The 21,519-nt window shown below is 46.5% G+C and overlaps 1 protein-coding gene across 2 annotated transcripts in view; it reads right to left on the bottom strand.

The window, feature by feature from the left end:
* Positions 1 to 21,519, bottom strand: part of DSCAML1 (DS cell adhesion molecule like 1) — a 192,002-nt gene that overhangs the window by 78,180 nt on the left and 92,303 nt on the right. The window lies entirely within an intron of this gene.

The following is a 21,519-nucleotide window of genomic DNA, read 5'->3' as shown; positions in this document are numbered from 1 at the left end:
GGGAAAATGGCTTCTTTTTCAGGAAGGAGATTACACAGAGAATGATAGAGCAACTCATTAGGCTGCAAAGATTAGGCAGAGAAGTCATAGCTCCAGCTTCGGTAAAGCCGCTTATCCTTTGGCGACTCAGAAATCAGCTGTAACTGCTTTCACACGTGCCACTTAGCGCTAATTCTAACGATATATGACATCCTAAAAGACACGGCAGAAACCTGTGTCCTTGGTCCTGCAACCTCAGACCTGATGCACCGCGCCAATCTCAGGCACCACGTGAAGGTGTTTTATGCCTAAATTCAAGCTAATATTTTAGCGTCTCTTGTTGCTTCTAAAAAAACATTCCTTCCGTAGAAATCTGCCCAAGTACGACTTATTATAGTCCCATACTAAAAGCTTTGGAGAGCCACATCAATAAGGCTCCAGCGCGGATGCATTAGAGATCTGATCATTTCCATAATGTATTAATACAGCAGTCTGTGCCCCATTCACATATTACAGGTCTGGATGAAGCACACTTTGTGGGGGTTGTGTCAGGAAACATATTCTACATTTTTCAAACCAGCACCTAGTTCTGAATACTTTTGCAATTGCATATAATTAAAAATGTAGTATAGCCAGCGAGTTATTCAATAAAATCTATCTGTATAGCGCCACCTGCTGTTTTGTTCTTTTACTTATTTTTTGTCCGTCTCACTGAGCTGGTCGAACGTGCTCAGTTTAAATCTTCAACTAACACCAGCCATATGTTCTGTTAGAAGCTGTGACAATTACAGGGAGAGAGCTGCAGCAGAAAGGACATGTCCCCTGAGCTGCAGCAGAAAGGACACGCCCCTGACCTGCAGCAGAAAGGACATACCCACTGAGCTGCAGCAGAAAGGACACGTCCCTGAGCTGCAGCAGAAAGAACATACCCACTGAGCTGCAGCAGAAAGGACATACCCACTGAGCTGCAGCAGAAAGGACATACCCACTGAGCTGCAGCAGAAAGGACACGCCCCTGAGCTGCAGCAGAAAGGACATGTCCCTGAGCTGCAGCAGAAAGGACATACCAACTGAGCTGCAGCAGAAAGGACACTCCCCTGAGCTGCAGCAGAAAGAAGATACCCACTGAGCTGCAGCAGAAAGAACATACCCACTGAGCTGCAGCAGAAAGGACATACCCACTGAGCTGCAGCAGAAAGGACACGCCCCTGAGCTGCAGAAGAAAGGACATACCCACTGAGCTGCAGCAGAAAGGACATACCCACTGAGCTGCAACAGAAAGGACATGTCCCCTAAGCTGAAGATAATCTAGCAGAGCAATTGGAGCAATGAATGGGGAGATCTCTGGACCCATGTGAGGTACAGGGCTGGTTCTAGCTGTGTTAGAAAGAGATTTTCATGTACTAGATGATGTCTGATTTTCATTTTTCCATCAATCATGGCCTAACCCCTTTAAGGCTTTATTAATTTGGGGCCAAGTATTGGAAAAAGGGTCCACGGGAACGTTCGATTGTCCCATATAACTGTGTCATCACATGATTGTTTGTTGGCTGATTTGCACCTTTCATCAGAATGAAAGACGCCTGATTATCGGCGACACGTCGACCTCTGTCATCCGGGGTGTGCCGCTTCTAATCAATAGAACTGAATGGAAAAGGAACATGCTAGCAACCCTTCCTCTCCCATGTACTCTGCACTGGCCTGTCTAATAAGCAGATGCAAACGAGTTCATTGTCAACTGGCGCCGAACATTGGCCAGGATAATAGCCACCTTCATTGTGGACTGCTAGTAATATATTGATAAACTTCTAGCAGGAATAATAGAGGAATGGCACAACATAGAGTCATAATAGATGTTCCAGAATTATTAGTACCTGGCGGATGCAAGCAGTTACTAAAACAGACATGTCAGGAGAGGCTCCACTTTACAGATTATGGTAAAAGTGAATCCATCTCTGACTTTAAGGGCTTGTTCACACGAACGTAAGGGCTCCGTGCCCGTGCTGTGGACTGCAAAATGCGGTCCGCAATGCACGGGCACCGACCGTGGGGCAGCCGCATACGCATCGCGGACCCCTTCACTTGAATGGGGTCTGCGATCCGTCCGCTCCTCAAAAAGATAGAGCAAATTCTATCTTTTTGCGTGGCGGAGGCACGGAATGGAACCCCACGGAAGCACTCGGTAGTGCTTTCGTGGGATTCCGTGCTTCCGTTCCACACCGCATCTCCGGATTTGCGGACCCATTCAAGTGAATGGGTCCACATCAGTGATGCGAAATGCACACGGCTGCAATACGGTAACGGAGGGACAACGGCCGTGTGAATGAGCCCTAAGAGTAGGGATCATGCGGAGTGCAGTGCATTACTGAGAAATTCTCCGGCATATAATAATGACTTTTGATGAAGAACTTAAGATTTTCTCCAAATGAATCTGATAGAAAAAATTATTTTTGTATGAGGCATACGGTACACAGTAGGGGCCCCAGCTATTTTGCGGGTACCATATTGTGGCTCCGCATGACACGTGATGTGGCGGTGTACACGAGGCCTTTAAGGATGCATTAATATACATGATAAAACAAGATTGCTAAAGTAACAATCCCTCAGCTTTTACCTGGGAGCATTCTGATAATAACCTGTAGGACTGCGGGAAATTATGCGGAATCGGAAACTGACGTAAAAATCCCGCAGGTCAATATTGTAACGTTTTCATCAGCAAAAGTGGAATTGAGCCAAATTCACATCAATTTATGAATTTGGCAGATCTCAGATACAAATTGTGTCACCGGAGAGTGTCCTATTGTGTCTGGTATACCATGCAACAGTTTAAAGGCAGTTTGTCATCAGAAAATGACCTCATTTATAAATTGTGTTTTTATGGTAAAGGTTTTTTTTTTTTGGTAAGTTCTTTTTCATTTTTCCACGTGACTTTCAATATTTAATATTTTTTTTATATAATCCTGCAATTTTCACACTGGCCACTAGGCCTAACAGTGTCAGAATGGCCCACCAGAGTACCAGAGGATCCTGTGGTGGGCTCAGGCTCTGATACCATGGTGGGCCCAAAAGGTCCAGAGAAAAAACAACATTTGGAGCTGCCTTTAGAAACAATAAATTGCCACTAGGGTCTATCTCTTTAAATCAAAACCTATTAGACTTTATTGATGATATGGGGGTTGGTCCCCGAGAATAATTCTCTCTGGAGGGCCCAAGGAACCCCAGTCCGATCCTGAGTCCTAATAATATATCATGATTTCCTGTTCTGTGCAGGTAACTTTTTAGCAGCCATCTCATTATCACAACAGGCAAGATTAGAATGACAAATAACACATCTGTATAGATAACACCAGGGGCGCACATAGAAATCACTGGGCCCCATAGCAAGAATCTGAATTGGGCCCCCTAGCCCCGCCCATTACCCACCCCTGGCCCATCCCACCTTCTGTCCTGGCTCCTCCCCCCCTGCCACACCCCCATTCGCCAATAAAGAAATGTATACATGACCTACTGAAACCGTTAGGGATAAATCTTTTTATTTATTTAGTATTATTAACCAACTTTGTAGCAGTAACTAAAAAGTTTTAATTTATTTTTACACTATTTAGACATAAAAAACCTATACATATGTGGTATCGTTGTAATCGTACTGACACAGAGAATGAGAGGCACAGGTCGGTTTTTCCGCAAAGGGAATGCCGTAGGAACAAAACCTGTAAAACGGTGGAGAAATTGTTTTATTTTTTTTTTATTCTAATCCATTTGGAATTTTTTTGCCCGCTTCCCACTACATTGTATGCCATATTAAAGTACAAGTCATGGCTCAAGGAAGATAGGGAAGAAAAAAGAAAATGTAAAAATGAAAAAACCTCCGGTATCCTAAAGGGGCCCTATTATGCCCCCCAAAATGCTCAGGCACCAGATACAGATAATACTTATGCCCAATGGGGGACGGGGGGTGCAGCCGATAGCAGGCCGTGTCGGAAATGAACCTCCCTAGCATCACCCGCGATGCTAGGGAGGCTCGTTCCCATCGTGGCCTGCTATTGACTGCCTACCATGTCGCCAGATGTTTTCTTCTACGTGGCGGGACAGAGGCAGTGGTGGCTGTGCGGGCATCAGGAGCAATGCGGGTGCCGGGGAATGAGGTAAGTGAGGTGCCCGAGCATTTTGGGGGACATTATAGGGGTTGGATAACCCCTTTAACTCCTTGCTGCTGATGTCACCAATCATATTTCCTGATGAGTGATGTGCTGGGGGGGGGGGGGGATCCTGTAGGCTCATAGAGGACTCAGGTGTACAGTGTGCTTACCAGCCCCCCCCTGGTGGGGGAAGGGGGGTAAAGAGGGGAAGAGTAGGAGGAAAGCACACTGTCCTCCTGAGTACTCTATGAGCCTACAAAGCGCCCAACCTTTTATGAAGTCTGCTGGGGGGGCTGCACTCACTGGTTGATGACTTGAAGTTGAACTGATACCGGGCAGCACGCGAGCGCAGAGAACTGCCACGCCGGGTGCGCGCCTCTGTGTGTGCTTGAGCTGCGCGGCCAATTAGCAGTAGGATCTTTGCGCTGCTAAAAGCTGATTGGCCAGTGTGAAATGCAGCAGATGCAGGACTAGGGAGCCCGCAGTCCGGATCAGATGGAGCAGAGGTCAGAAAGGGAGGGAGCCAGGAGGGGTCTTGTGCACGTCAACCAAGGTGCTGGGGAGGGGGGGGGGGGGGGGCGGTTGTTGCTGGAGGCAAAAGGCAGAAAGTGTTAATATATTTTAGGCCTAGTGGCCAGTGCAAAAACTGCAGGATTTTAGTTTTTTTTATATAGATAGTGACATGGAAATGTTTTTTAAAAAATCACCAAAATTTTTTTAAAAACGTGTTTAAAATAAAAATGTGACTTAAACATTAGTTCATGTTCTGAGGGCTCATTCCCTTTTAAGGCTATGTACACCTTTGGAGGCAATTTTTGTAATTAGTGTATTGTACTCATTATGAGCTAAAAAAAAAAAATTCAATTGTCTTTTATTAAAAATATGGAGTCCTTTTCTCTGTACATAGTTCTCTTTTCTGTCATTTGGGGAGCTGACAGGCTCCTTATCTCTGCTCTCTGACATTATAAACACTCATTATAGCTCAGTTCTTAATAATGTGGCTTAATTAAGTGTTTATGACTTCTTAGTAATTTAGAGATAAGGTTTATTAGATGACCGGAAAGGAGGAATACGCACACAGCTAGAAAAACAGTTAACCCTTTGTGACAGAATGGCTCAATATTTTTAATAAAGACCAATTGAAAAAATGATTTTTAGCCCCAAATGAGCAAAATGCAATCATAAAAATAATTGTCCCCAAAGGTGTACATAGCCTTTAAAGGTGGCCACGCACCTTAAACCACTATCGGCAAAATACTTGTTTGACCAACAGGTATTATTCCCCATACACATAAACGCTCAGCTGGGCTGAGCATGCACGTTTTCTCAATGGGGAGAGGGAGTATGCTGCTGGCAGACACCTCCGGTGGTGGTCTATTTTCCTTGAGAGCTAAAGGGTTGAGCAATGAAATTCAACATGCATGACAGGAGACGTCGGGGTCAGACACCCCCATACACTCAGAGTAAAGTGAGGCAAGCAGGTTTTTTATGCAGTTTTTGAAGCCCAAACCAGGAGTGAATAAAAAAAAAAAAGAGAAAAAAAAAAAGAGAAGCTGAATTTGCCCTTAAAGGGGTATTCCCATCTCATTGATGGTAGATCGCTAGGATAGGTGCAGCCAATAGCAGGCCACGACGGTGACCAGCACCCTTGTGTCACGTGTGACATTACATGTGACACAAGGAGGCTAGTCACTGGATGTTGATTTTTGCTGGCAGGGGAGATGCAGCCACTTGTCTATGGGTCTATGGTCAGTCTACACTTGTTTGGAACCTATCAGTGGCGTAGCTAAAGGCTCAATGGCCCCGGTGCAAGAGTTCAGGTTGGGCCCTACCCTTCTCTCAGTGCTTTGTGGTCAGGGGCAGGGGAGCACATAGCCTTCATGCTGTCTGAGGCAAAAATTGAAACGGCACCCCCTCCTCCCATGCCAAATTCTTGACCTAACCCCTTCACCTAACCCCTTCCCTCCAGTCAGAGGTGTAACTTGACCAGCATGCACTTTCTATAACAGTGTCTTTTTAGGTGGGACAAGGGTCTTTGGGCCCCCCCAGGCTCTTGGGCCCGGTAGCGACTGCTACCTCCGCACCCCCTGTAGCTATGCCCCTGGACCCCATGTACCCCAGTGCAGGTCTATGCACGTACATGGCCCTATACACATTCAACCCCTTTCTATACATGAAAATGTTTGCACACGGCATGGTAAATTGCTCCATTTACACAGCACATACACATGCTTCATACATGTCCATCATCAGCGGATGTGATTCTAGATATATAAGTGTACGGCCCTTCCTTGACCTCATCCAGAAGACAAGATGACAGAAATAACTTGCAGCCAGCCTCTTGATTTTAAGATCAAATAATGTTAGCGTCGCAGCGTTCAGCACATGAAAGCGAACATTCACGCGTCTTCCTAAGAGGTGTAAGTGATATTATTGTAGCAGCTAATCCATACCGAAACAAACACGGCCGATCGATCAGCAGCAGTTAAAATAAAGTGCGATGTGAGGGCGGCGGAGAGACGGGGGTGGGGGCGCCGTCTCATTACTTGGATGAAGTGAGCAAGAGGAGGAGGAGGAGGAGGCCACCCCATCGTTCAGATTAATGTGCGCTGGATGGAGCCCTGGCGGCCAATCTGGATCGATCGACATTTGTCAAACTGAATTGGGGAGTCCCCAAGCAGCGCTCAGCACGGGCGCTCTCCAGGGAAGGGTGGAGAGCGGAGAAGGAACGTTTTGAGGGAAAGGCTGAACTGAGAAGAAAGCGGCGCAGAGAGAAGGAACTACAGATCTGGAGCTCAGCTATCTAGAAGCAAACGCTGGCAATGGTTCTGATTAGAGATGAGCGAATTTCATATTTTGAAATTCGTTCACGCTTCGTTTACTGGTAAAAGGTGAATTGCGTTATGGATTCCGTTACCTCGGACCATAACGCAATTCTATGACGGAATGCCTTTAGAGGCATTCCGTTATTCATTCCATCATAATAGAAGTCTATGTGCTGCAAAACGGATCCGTCCCGTTTCCGTTATGCAGGGGAGTCCTCTCCTGCATAACGGAAACGGGACGGATCTGTTATGCAGGCCATAGACTTCGATTATGACGGAATGAATAACGGAATGCCTCTAAAGGCATTCCGTCATAAAATTGCGTTATGGTCCGTGGTAACGGAATCCATAACGCAATTCTGCTTTTACTACCAAACGAAGCGTGAACGAATTTCGAAATGTGAAATTCGCTCATCTCTAGTTCTGATAGTGTTGAGAAATAATAGCATACATCAGCTCACCATCATTCAAAGCACAAATACTATGTAATACACACTACATAATACTCTGCAAGACGCCGCCGTGGGCCAAGGCTATCATGAAGTGCAGATCTCTCTCTATCATATTTCAGTTTTACATTACAAATGTTGGTAATCGCAATGAAATGTGGTCTTCCAGGGGATGGTCTTCTCAAAGAAGATGGCCAGTATGTACACTACGTGGTGGATCTGAACGTCTGTCACAGAACATCTGGTCTGGATAAGGCGGTGGTCTTCTCAAAGAAGATGACAAGTATGTAGTCTATATAGTGGAACTGAACGTCTGCCACAGGACATCTGGTCTGGATAAGGGGGTGGTCTTCTTAAAGATGGCCAATATGCAGACTATAAGGTGGAACTGAAAATCTGTCACAGGACATCTGGTCTAGATAAGGGGTTGGTCTTCTCAAAGAAGATGGCCAGTATATAGACTATATGGTGAAACTGAAAATCTGTCACAGGACATCTTGTCTAAATAAGAGGGTGGTCTTCTCAAAGAAGATGGCCAGTATATAGACTATATGGTGGAACTGAAAATCTGTCACAGTACATCTGGTCTGAATAAGGCAGTGGTTTTCTCAAAGAAGATGGCCAGTATGTAGACTATATGGTAGAACTAAATGTCTGTCATAGGACATATGGTCTGGATAAGGGAGTGATTTTCTCAAAGAGGTGATTGTTTGTATTCTAATGTATAATGTTTGGTTCTAATGTATACTGTAGGTGTGGGACAAGTGTGCATGCAGTGGCTGGGTTTTGGGTGGCCCCAATGCTTACCCTGGGTCTCTGGGACACTATCAAGGCGGTGGACCCAAATGGGAAATAAGTCCAGAGAGTCAGGGTCTGCAGTAAACCAGTGTGCTTCTTTACTGGAGGAACTCAAGTGCAAAAGAATATAGGCAAGACGCTGAGCTGGCTTCTCCAGTGTATTCTCTGGTAGAAGAAGGTTTTGTGCCGAGAAAGGCCTGATCTAGCTGTCCCTCTCTTTCTGAAGGCTGGTACTCTGGTCAAAGGGCCCAGGGTCTGTGGGTCAGTTGTCTGGCTGGCTCCCTTGTGAAAGGGCTGATGATTCAGGTTGTGTGGCAGAGTATCCCCATCTCAGTGTCTTCTTCTGGTAACTTGTGCAGTCTGGCAGAGTCTCTCCTGGTCCCTATCTTCAGACAACTAGGGGCTCTGACTGCTCTCCTTATATAACATTTCTAACTGAACTAGAACCTTCTAGTGGAAGGGGTGGAGTGGAGAAGCACAGAACAGCACAGCAGAAACAATATTGAAATTTGACTTTGCCATAGACTTGGATTGAGCGACAATACAAGTCAATAGGGATGACAAGGCAGTTTTCAGATGTAAACAACCCTCTTACGGAGGTCAAAGGGGTTGTGCAGCCTGTTTATATTGATGACCCATCCTCAGGATAGGTCCATACCTCCCAACTGTCCCGGATCTGCCGGGACAGTCCCGGATTTCAGTGGCTGTCCCGTAATGGCCAAGGTATGTGTGTCTCGCTCTCAGCTGAGTGTAATGGTGAAGCAGGGAGACGTCCGCTCCCGCTTCATGATTCCTCTCAGTTGCTGGCGATCCCCAGCAGCAGCATGATGCAGTCACACATTGTGAAATCCTCCTACACAGCAAGCGCGATGTGTGACAGTACATCGTGCTGTTGCTGGGGAGCTGTGATCATCGGAGGAACCAGGTGGGTATTTACTGTTTTTTTTTTTTTACTTCCTGGACTTTTTGTGGGCATAACTACTCTCAGGGGGCACATTTGGACATAACTACTCTTAGGGGGCTAATCTTGACATATCTATTGTGACGGCGTCACATATCTTGGCATAACTACTCTGAGGGGGCACATCTGGGCATAACTACTATGAACGGTGCACATGTGGGCATAACTACTCTGAAGGGGCACATCTCAGCATATCTACTGTGGAGGGGGCATATCTTGACATAACTAATCTGAGGGGGCACATCTGGGCATAGCTACTATGAAGGGGTCACATCTGGCATATCTACTATGAAGGGGGCATATGTAGGCATAACAACTCTGAAGGGGCACATATCTTGGCATAACTACTCTGAGGGGGCATATCTTGGCATATCTACTGTGAAGGGGGAACATATTTTTGCATAACTGCTGTGAGAGGGCACATAACTGGGCATAATTATTGTGAGGGGCACATATGTGGGCATATCTACTGTGAGGGGGAACATCTGGACATAACTGTTGTGAGGAGGCATATCTGGGCATAGCAACTGTGAAGGGGGCACATATGTGGCCATAACTACTGTGAAGGGGCACATGTGAGCATTACTACTGTGAAGGGGGCATAATGTGGGCATAACTACTATGAGGGGCACAATGTGGGCATTATTACTGTGAAGGGGGCACATATGTGGCCATAACTACATAACTACTGTGAAGGGGCACATATGGGCATTACTACCGTAAAGGGGGCACAGTGTGGGCATAACTAATTTGAGGGGCACAATGTGGGCATTACTACTGTAAAGGGGGCACAGTATGGACATTACTACTATGTGCTGGCACAAAGGGGGAATAATTGCTATGTGGGGGCATTAAGGGGACTGGGTGTGTATAGTTATGCTTTCGGTGGAGTTAGAGGTGTGGCCTTGTATGAAAAACATTTCTGAATGGTGCTTGCAGAAAAGCATACGCTTGTCCCCAAAATGACCAAATTCAGGTCAATGGAATTGATTTTCCAGCGTAGGAAATTCTGCAACAAATCTGCTACATGTGAATACGTTCTTAAAGGGGTTATCCAATGTCATAAACACCCCCCACCCCCATGTGCCGGGCCCCTCACACAGAATTTACCTACCCCGCTCCCCGCTCCCGCATCGCCGCTGATGCTTCTCCCTGTACACGGGTGAAAACATCCAGTGTCGGGGGGGGGGGGGGGGGGGGGGGCAGCCAATGTCAGGCGGGGACGGGGACGAGCCTCTCTAGTATCCTGTCTAATTGGAGCGCATCCCAACTCTGGGACCACTCTCAAGAACAGGGCCTTGTCTTGCAACGCTGCAAATGGATAATTGGATGCGGCTTTCAGCATTGACTTCTGCGGGAGTTCTGAAAATAGCCGAGAGAGCTCGCTCACCTATTTTTGGAACAACCATTGAATTGAATGGGGAGATGCATATGCCGTAAATGTCTACTTATCTTTGGGGGTAAGCTAAACAGACAGGAGACTTGGCCCTCGTGAAATACAAGTTTTTGGGAATGGAAAAGATCCCATTCTGTAGACAATGCACCAAGTAGATATACATGCATGGAGTAACACGTGACCAGTGTCATGTCCTACGAGCCCGGAACGCGCCAGCTGTCCATCAGGGCTGCAAATCCGTGTCACCGAGGGGAAGGGGTTAAAAGAATTCGGGCACTTTTCACTACTCTTGCTACAAGGTTTTATTTCTAATTAAGCCGTAATCAGAGTGGGAAGACACCCAGGGTTTGCACCAAATGACTTGTACGCACTCCGCAGATTGGGTCCCTACTCGGCCACACTGCAAGAGCATTCTCCCTGAAATTCATTAGACATGCATGAGAGGGGCCTTATGAATAGAATTGCATTTAAATGGATTTTCTGAGAGAAGAGAGAGGAGGGGGAGGGAGAAAGGGGAAGAGTGTGTAGGAGGAAGAGAAGCAAATAGAGGGATAGGGAAAAGGTAGAGAAGAGAAAGGAAAGGGTAAAGCTATACCCAAAAGCAGAAAAAAAACTAAAACAAAAAACAAACAAAAAACAGGTGCATGGGCATAAAGGGTCAACGCAAAGCGGGAAAAAAAAAAAGATGGAAAGAGTCATGAAGTGGCAATGAAGACAAACGGAGGAGGGACGATAGGAAGTGTTGTTAGCGAGAACCAGAGACAGCAGAAGAGGGGGTGTAAAGTGCGAGACAGCGGAAAGAAGACGAAGAATGGCAGAAGAACAGCAGCCATGTGGATGGAACAAATCTGGACTCCCCGGTGAACCTATTCATTACACTTAACGGAAGCATCGTCCTTCCAGGGTGGCATTACCCCTTGCTCTAATGCCATGTGTGCCCATCTGCCTAGGAAAAAAAAAAAAAAAGTCTCAGCCAAGCAGCTGCTACGGGTATAAATTAATTAGTCCTCCCAAGAAAGAGAGCGAGAGAGCGCCGGCTAATACCAGAAAACGACAGCCCAGGAGGGCGAGGTATTAAAGAGCAGGGAGGGCGGCTGCTAATCCTATCAAGCAGCTACTATCTGATCAGGACAATTAGGATTTCTGCTGCGCGGAGAAAAGGGGAAATTAGGATGGCGGCGGGGAAAGTGTCAAAATTTGGAACGTGATTTGGTAGGATAGGAGGGGGGGGCATGAATTCATTGTAAAGGTCAGGGGGGCAGATAGGGTAGAGCTACAAGGAGGACTAAAAATCGGGGACGTTGCGATGCACGACACAGCTTTGTCTTGGGAATTTTTCAAACGCCGCAGCGGGGAGCCTACTATTGGCCGGCGCTGAAACAGTTAATGAGTTTATAGACATATTTACATCCTCTGCAAAATGAGCAGCGCCCAGAGAAGCTTCACCAATCACCGATGAGAGAGAGAGGAGATGTGCGAGCGGGAGCGATGGAGATGAGAGAGAGCGAGCGGGAGGGAGATATTATACGTGTGTGTGTGTACATTATCCAAATGAGATAAGCCATCTTAGATATAGGGTGAGAAAAAGTATCGAGATGCAGCAGAGCCGAGTCCGCACCAGTGGATTTTACAAGGGGATACCTTTGGTGTTACATAGGACTGCAGGGAAATGTGATATCAATTCCGAGATATGACAATATCACCGAAACGGCACCGTCACAAAGCGTTACATGACACACTCATCCCTACGTCATCCATATACGACACTTACTAACACAACGCAACAGTTTTTGGCGTAAAAAAGTCACAAAGACCCCTTTTTTGTGACTTTTACCCCATCCTCGCCACTTGGGAGTGGGGGGGCCTGGCAAATTTACTAACATTTACACCTGGAAACACTACCCCAGTCAGGGAGTGGAGTACTTTTTCACTTCAGGCGCATGGACGCATGCCCCATCATAAATGATGTGCATCCTTCGAGAACATAGGGGGGAATCAAAGACCGGTCAATGACCCTCTAAGTGCGCTCCATTTGTCCATTTTTTCCGTCCGTCTGTAGGTCATCCCATGCCCATAAAAAAAACAAAAATTAAACGAACAATGCCACCCAGTACTTCCTAGCGACCGACTGTGAAAAACGGACCGTGCATAGATGCCATAAATGTGCTTTCTGTTTTATCGTTCGCTGACCCATTAACTTGAACGGGCGAGTCTAGTGCAGAAATCGGACCAAAATAGCGCTTGATTAGATTCTCTCTGCTTTCAGAAAGGAGAACACAAGGGCTGAATGCAAAAAAATTGCTTGTTTTAATAATCTCTAAAGGGGTTGACCCATCTCATACATTGGTGGCATATCGCTAGGAGGTGGGACCCACACCTATCTCTAGAACATAGCCCGCAAAGTGAAGGAGAGCGGACAGCGAATGCATTGCAGCCCTCCATTCATTTTTTATTTTTATTTTCATTAAGGCAAATTGAATGTATACATACATTGTTGATTGTGCATACATAAATTTTTTATGGGACTGCCGAAAATAGCCATCAGCCCCTTTCAGAAGTAAATAGCGTGGATGCTGCGCTTGCGCAGTGCACGTCCCATTCCTTTCTATGGGACTGCCGAAAAAATAGCCGAACACTGACTGAATGGAGTGGAGGCCACGCTTGCGCAGTGCACGTCCCTTTTCTTTCTATGGGACTGCCGAAAATAGCCGAACACTGACTGAATGGAGTGGAGGCCGCGCTTGCGCAGTGCACGTCCCATTCCTTTCTATGGGACTGCTGAAAATAGCCGAACACTGAATGGAGTGGAGGCTGTTCTTGCGCAGTGCACGTCCCATTCCTTTCTATGGGACTGCCGAAAATAGCCGAACACTGACTGAATGGAGTGGAGGCCACGCTTGCGCAGTGCGCGTCCCATTCCTTTCTATGGGACTGCCGAAAAAATAGCCGAACACTGACTGAATGGAGTGGAGGCCACGCTTGCGCAGTGCACGTCCCATTCCTTTCTATGGGACTGCCGAAAATAGCCGAACACTGACTGAATGGAGTGGAGGCCACGCTTGCGCAGTGCACGTCCCATTCCTTTGTATGGGACTGCCGAAAATAGCCGAACACTGACTGAATGGAGTGGAGGCCGCGCTTGCGCAGTGCACGTCCCTTTTCTTTCTATGGGACTGCCGAAAATAGCTGAACACTGACTGAATGGAGTGGAGGCCACGCTTGCGCAGTGCGCGTCCCATTCCTTTCTATAGGACTGCCGAAAATAGCCGAACACTGACTGAATGGAGTGGAGGCCACGCTTGCGCAGTGCACGTCCCATTCCTTTCTATGGGACTGCCGAAAATAGCCGAACACTGACTGAATGAAGTGGAGGCCACGCTTGCGCAGTGCACGTCCCATTCCTTTCTATGGGACTGCCGAAAATAGCCGAACACTGACTGAATGGAGGCCACGCTTGCGCAGTGCACGTCCCATTCCTTTCTATGGGACTGCCGAAAATAGCCGAACACTGACTGAATGGAGTGGAGGCCGCGTTTGCGCAGTGCACGTCCCATTCCTTTCTATGGGACTGCCGAAAATAGCCGAACACTGACTGAATGGAGTGGAGGCCGCGCTTGCGCAGTGCACGTCCCATTCCTTTCTATGGGACTGCCGAAAATAGCCGAACACTGACTGAATGGAGGCCACGCTTGCGCAGTGCACGTCCCATTCCTTTCTATGGGACTGCCGAAAATAGCCGAACACTGACTGAATGGAGTGGAGGCCGCGTTTGCGCAGTGCACGTCCCATTCCTTTCTATGGGACTGCCGAAAATAGCCGAACACTGACTGAATGGAGTGGAGGCCACGCTTGCGCAGTGCACGTCCCATTCCTTTCTAGGGGACTGCCGAAAATAGCCGAACACTGACTGAATGGAGGCTGTGTTTGCGCAGTGCACGTCCCTTTCCTTTCTATGGGACTTCCAAATGCAATACTCAGCTACTTTGGGGAGTCCCACAGAAATGAAAGGAAGGCGGCCACGCATTCGCTGTCTGCTCTCCTTGACTTTACGGGCTCCGTTCTTATGATAGGTGGGAGTCCTAGAGGTGATATGCCACCAATGCCTGAGACGGGCCAACCCCTTTAAAGAAGTTGTCCTGGGTATTACTACTGATGGCCTATCCTCAGGACAGACTATCAATATCTGATGGTTGGGGGTTCGACCATCATTGTGCAGTGGACAGAGGTTGTAACTGCGGCACTGCTCTCATTCGCTTCAAGTAACCGGCTACATCCACCGCACAATGGATAGAACGGTGTCGTTTCGGAGCTGACCTTTGTCTAGATTGAGCAAATCCCCAATGATGGGCAAGTTCAGCCAATTTCACACAGCCAGTGTTTAATCAGTTTTTGGTCAGTGATCTTTATCGTGGATTGTGAGCCAAAACCAGGTGCAGGTCAAAAAGACAGAACAGGAGCAGATCTTTCCATTATCCCTTATCACTCTGTAGGCTTCACTCCTGGTCTTGGCTCACGATCACTGATGGAAATGAGTGATGGAAAAACTGACAGTGGGAAAACGGCCTAACAGACGGGTAATGAGACAGATGGATAAGGTGTAGATGTAGAAGGTGGGCGACTGGTAGGTACCAGAAGTCTTGGGGTATCAGTCACCAATATGGTATAATAACAGATAGCAGATTTCTGTCCAATTTACCGTATCTGAATGGGGTTTGCAGAAAACCAGGTGCTTGCCGCCAAAACGACCCTGTTCTCACCCACAGAACCCACTATCGGTCACAGAAATTTCAAATCTGCTGCGTGTGAGGTGCTGAGAAGACAGAACATTACTAAATGAAGGATGCATGGAATAGCCTTCCTGCAGAAGTGGTAGCTGCAAATACAATGAAGGAGTTTAAGCATGCATGGGATAGGCATAAGGCCATCCTTCATATAAGATAGGGCCAGGGACTATTCATAGTATTCAGTATATTGGGCAGACTAGATGGGCCAAATGGTTCTTATCTGCCAACACATTCTATGTTTCTATGAAGGAATGGGAGCTTCTATGGGGATGGAGCCATGGCTGCGGGGAGAAGCGTGGAGACGTTAGGCCACCCAGTTTATTCGCCCCAATTCCAGGAACGTCTCTTATGGTCCTGCTCGAGTTGCGGAGAGCGTCCAGTACGGATGTGACGTATATCATATACATACAGTATATATCGATGGAATAATGTGCGGAAGACTTCCTATGTCTGCGGAGTGTCCTGATCCCACCCTCGTCTCTACCCCTACACTTCTCCTCCTTCATTTTCATTCACACGATGTGGAGGCTCGTTAGTGATTCCTAGCAGTCTCTCCGGGGGGCATCATTATTATTACTGTTAAAAAGCAGGGGAAGCAGAGCATGCTGGGAGGAATACAGCATCTTCCAAGAGACGCTCTGGTTTGTGTAGAAAGCTGCAAACCTAGAGATAAAGTGAAAACAAGGCCGAAAAAGAAAAAAAAGAAAAGCAACAGTAACCAATAAATATGGAAGTTTTATGCAGGACTAGTATATGGCGGCATACTGTATAGGTAAGCGTAGTCTGCAGAGCTTTCCTATACAGAGGGATACAGTAAGAAGACCATATATCGTGTAGTACACGTATACTTACCAACATTTTAGCCCTAAACCCTGGCAGGAACACCCACTTTTGGGTGGTCTTACATAAGTCAATCTTGTGCCACCCACTTACGGACGGAGTTAGCACCAATCCCACCTATTTTGGCTTTCAAATTTGCATAAACCGTCCCTGAAAATTAGGGACTACTCCCTGCAAATTTGGGTCTATTGGCCACTATGTATGCATTTTACTTTTGCAATAGGAGTCAACGAGAGACATAAGCTTTTGTATTGCTGCACATCAGGGAATACTACCGCCATATACTGTTAGAAAGGGAAAATTCACACAGTGGGATGAATTTATCCAGAGTTTCATATACCAGTCTTGAGCTAGTTTGCACCTTTGCCACGTCTCGAGAGGTCTGTGAGCCAAAAACCGAAAACTACGCCAGATTTCAGGTGTAATTTCCACCAAATCTGTTGGGTTGCATAAGCCCTGAAAAGTGAAGAGTGCTGCATACACTTACTCTGGCATTTTTTGGGCAAAACAGGGCTTGTGGAAATATTTGCAACTTTTAATGCCACCTTTCTGGCACAGGGGCATGATAAACGCCTCTCAGTGTCTTTCTGGTGTTGCATGCGCGCTCCTTCTTGGTAAGCCATACCCCCCTAACTATAGTGTTGTCCGGTTATGGGCTGTTTCTTGAATGTGACAATCTACAAGTGCACTCACTAACCTGGTCGTTGTCAAGATGCAGATCTAGCAGTGCCGAGCGGTCAATTCTGGCACAGTGAAGTTTGACAGGTGAGGTTATATGTATATATACAGTTGCAAGAAAAAGTATGTGAACCCTTTGGAATTATATGGATTTCTGCACAAATTGGTCATAAAATGTGATCTGATCTTCATCTAAGTCACAACAATAGACAATCACAGTCTGCTTAAACTAATAACACACAAAGAATTATATGTTACCATGTTTTTATTGAACACACCATGTAAACATTCACAGTGCAGGTGGAAAAAGTATGTGAACCCCTAGACTAATGACATCTCCAAATGCTAATTGGAGTGAGGTGTCAACCAACTGGAGTCCAATCAATGAGATGAGATTGGAGGAGTTGGTTACAGCTGCCCTGCCCTATAAAAAACACACACCAGTTCTGGGTTTGCTTTTTACATGAAGCATTGCCTGATGTGAATGATGCCTCGCACAAAAGAAGACCTGCGATTAAGAATTGTTGACTTGCATAAAGCTGGAAAGGGTTATAAAAGTATCTCCAAAAGCCTTGCTGTTCATCAGTCCACGGTAAATTGTCTATAAATGGAGAAAGTTCAGCACTGCTGCTACTCTCCCTAGGAGTGGCCGTCCTGTAAAGATGACTGCAAGAGCACAGTGCAGACTGCTCAATGAGGTGAAGAAGAATCCTAGAGTGTCAGCTAAAGACTTACAAAAGTCTCTGGCATATGCTAACATCCCTGTTAGCGAATCTATGATATGTAAAACACTAAACAAGAATGGATTTCATGGGAGGATACCACAGAGGAAGCCACTGCTGTCCAAAAAAAACATTGCTGCACGTTTACAGTTTGCACAAGAGCACCTGGATGTTCCACAGCAGTACTGGCAAAATATTCTGTGGACAGATGAAACCAAAGTTGAGTTGTTTGGAAGAAACACACAACACTATGTGTGGAGAAAAAGAGGCACAGCACACCAACATCAAAACCTCATCCCAACTGTGAAGTATGGTGGTGGGGGCATCATGGTTTGGGGCTGTTTTGCTGCATCAGGGCCCGGATGGATTGCTATCATCAAAGGAAAAATGAATTCCCTAGTTTATCAAGACATTTTGCAGGAGAATTTAAAGGGTTTCTACCATCAGGTTTTGAGATTTTTCGCTGACTGACACTAGCGATCTGCTATGGGGGCGTCTTTTCAGCACCTAGAGGCTCCGTCTACTCACTATTTCTGCCGCCCACCGCGTCCCTCCAGCCCGCCCCGCTCCTCTTGATTGACAGCCAACCTCGCTCCATCTCGAATTCCAGCACCTGCACCATGCGCTTCTGTATTCGGGCCAGGCGCAGTGACTGTCGGACCGCAGTGAAGATGCCGGCGCAGGGAGCGGTCCGACAGTCACGGCTCCTGCGCCGAATACAGAAGCGCACGGCGCAGGTGCTGGAATTCGAGATGGAGCGAAGTTGGCTGTCAATCAAGAGGAGCGAGGCGGGCTGGAGGGACGCGGTGGGCGGCAGAAATTGTGAGTAGACGGAGCTTCTAGGTGCTGAAAAGATGCCCCAATAGCACCTGAAAGCGAGACACCAGACATCCCAAGAATATTGCTGAACTGAAACAATTCTGTAAAGAGGAATGGTGAAGAATTACTTCTGACCGTTGTGCATGTCTGATCTGCAACTACAGGAAACGTTTGGTTGAAGTTATTGCTGCCAAAGGAGGTTCAACCAGTTATTAAATCCAAGGGTTCACATACTTTTTCCACCTGCACTGTGAATGTTTACATGGTGTGTTCAATAAAAACATGGTAACATTTAATTCTTTGTGTGTTATTAGTTTAAGCAGACTGTGATTGTCTATTGTTGTGACTTAGATGAAGATCAGATCACATTTTATGACCAATTTGTGCATAAGGCCTCTTGCACACGACCGTATATATTTTGCGGTCCGCAAAAAATACGGATGATGTCCGTGTGCATTCCATATTTTGCAGAACATGCGGACAAAAACAGGACATGTTCTATATATTTGCGGAAGGGAAATAAGGAAACGGAATGCACACAGAGTACCTTCCGTTTTTTTTGCGGACCCATTGAAAGAGGCCTAAAGAGGATGGGGCTGAGGTGAACTACAAGTGGGGTGCCGACCCTTCATATGACCTGACTATGGCGGGGGCTACATGGCGATCTTGGGCACGACACCCGTTGTGAGAGCACAGATCGCTCTGTATCAGCGCAGCCATTAAAATGAATGGGATTGCAGCATAAATCACAAGTTGCTGCGACCTCAGAATTCCCAAAAATTTAGCAGTGTTGGATTTTTTTTTATGCTAATCTCACACGACCATTTTGATTAAGGCTTGGGCTACATGGCGATCTTGGGCACGACACCCCTGAAGTCATTAAACTTGGGCCTACATGGCGAACTTGGGCATGAAACGCGTAAAGCTAATGAACTGAATGGAGTTGCAGTGTGACTCACAAGTTGCTGCAACCTCATAATTGCAAAAAAAATTAGCAGTTTTTGGATTTATTTTTAATTTTTTTTGTATGTGCTTCGACCACATTCAGTTCCCTGTACTGCACTGCTACACAGCAATTTTTAGTTGTATGATGTGTGTCGTCTCAAGCCTAAAAATGAAGCCCCTCGAGGTTTTAGCGCCGTTTCCTATCTGGGCGCTGGACATCTTTGTATCCTTTTTGGCTGCATTTTGCGCTCTTTGTGCCTGCTGGTGTGTATGGCGTTGTGTTAGTCCATGTGTGCACCATGGCCTGGTGTTCATCACAATCTGTACGTTGGCAAATAATGACATAACCCTGTCTTCTCGCGTGTGGGATTTATTGCAGTCACTAAATGCGGCTTCCTGCAAATGAGACTGAGTACACAATCGGCAGAGCGGTGGGTGAACGTGGCAGCGAAGAGAGGAGAGGCGGTGCTAGGAACAATGAGCCACACAGCGATATAAAAGGGGTGACGAGAGTTCAGACTTGTATGTGGGACGCCAGGGAGCATCAGCAGCAGGGAGGGCAGAGATGGCTGGGCTTTTCAGCACCTCGGACAGCGTACATCCACAGCGCATACCGCGCATACATTAGTAGCCGCGTAACTCAATTTATACCGCTCCGCTAGAGTATAAGTGAATTTACAAGAGCATAAGAATGCACTGTGCCTCTTTTAATCCTCCCCAGTGTTCCAAGTGTGCATGGTACAAAAGATGCACTTCAAGGGGTTGGTAAGTTGTTGTTTTTTAAAGGGGTAGAATGGCATAAAAAAGTAGAAGTGATATTTACTTAAAAGGGTTGTCTTCAACATATGGCATTTATCATGTAGAGAAAGTTAATACAAGGCACTTACTAATGTATTGTGATTGTCCATGTTGCCTCCTTTGCTGGCTGGACTCATTTTTTCCATCACATTATACACTGCTCGTTTCCATGGTTACGACCACCCTGCAATCCATCAGCGGTGGCCGTGCTTACACACTATAGTAAAAAGTGCCAGCCTATGTGTGCTCCTATGATCCTGACCACCAGAGAGGCCAGTGCTTTTTTTTCTACATTGTGCAAGCATGGCCACCGATGCTGGATTAAACGGTGGTCGTAACCATGAAAACTAGAATAATTAATCTAGCTAACTAAGGAAGCAATATGGACAGTACCAATATGTTAATAAGTGCCCTGCATTAACTTTCTCTACATGATAAATGCCCCTTGCTGAAGTGAAACAACCCCTTAAACCGATCCCTTACTGGTCCCATCCTATTGCTTCCCGAGTGCCTACTGGTCTGTACTTCCTGGGTCTTCACTGGTTTCTACTTCCTGGTCACACACAGGAAATGACAGTTCAGCCAATGACTGGTTGAGGTGGGTCACCACTGAGGCCAGTGATTGGCTGAGAAGGAACAGGAACCAGTAGGAACCAGTGGGGACTTGTATCAGGAGCAGCGATGATCAATGACTACTTTTTTTCATGCTATTCTGGGCATTATTTTTATTTCTTTAATGGGACGGATTAACCCTCTAAACCAGGGGTGCACAACCTGCGGCCCGGGGGCCACATGCGGCCCTTGATACCATTCTGTGCGGCCCCCAACCATCTGGTAACAGACATGTATGCCTATGTCTTGTGGCTTCTCACATGCATTTTTCATGTATTCTTCCATTAGATGGGAGTCCTGGAGGTATAACTAGACATTTATGATATATAACTAGACATTTATGATATATAACTGTGTGTACAATACGCAATAAATACAGTATTTCACTTGTTAATACCCCTTTAAATTTTATTTTCGGCCCTTGTTATTCCTTCAGTCTGACAATGTGGCCCCCACCCAGAAAACGTTGTGCACCCCTGCTCTAAACCAACAAATAATTTTAGGCACCTCCTCACAGGGGCAAACAAAGATACACTTAAAGGGCCTCTGTCAGCAGTTTTGTCCCTATGACACTGGCTGACCTGTTACATGTGCACTTGGCAGCTGAAGACATCTGTGTTGGTCCCATGTTCATATGTGCCCGCACTGCTGAGAAAAATGATGTTTTACTATATGCAAATGAGCCTCTAGGAGCAACGGGGGCGTTACCATTACACTTAGAGGCTCTGCTCTCTCTGCAACTGCCGTATCCTCTGCACTTTGTTTGACTTTAGG

Source organism: Bufo bufo, chromosome 1 (genome assembly GCF_905171765.1).
Source record: "Bufo bufo chromosome 1, aBufBuf1.1, whole genome shotgun sequence".
Classification (NCBI taxonomy): Eukaryota; Metazoa; Chordata; class Amphibia; order Anura; family Bufonidae; genus Bufo; species Bufo bufo.
The sequence above is the reverse complement of the archived record's forward strand: the minus strand, read 5'-3'. Positions and strand labels throughout refer to the sequence as shown.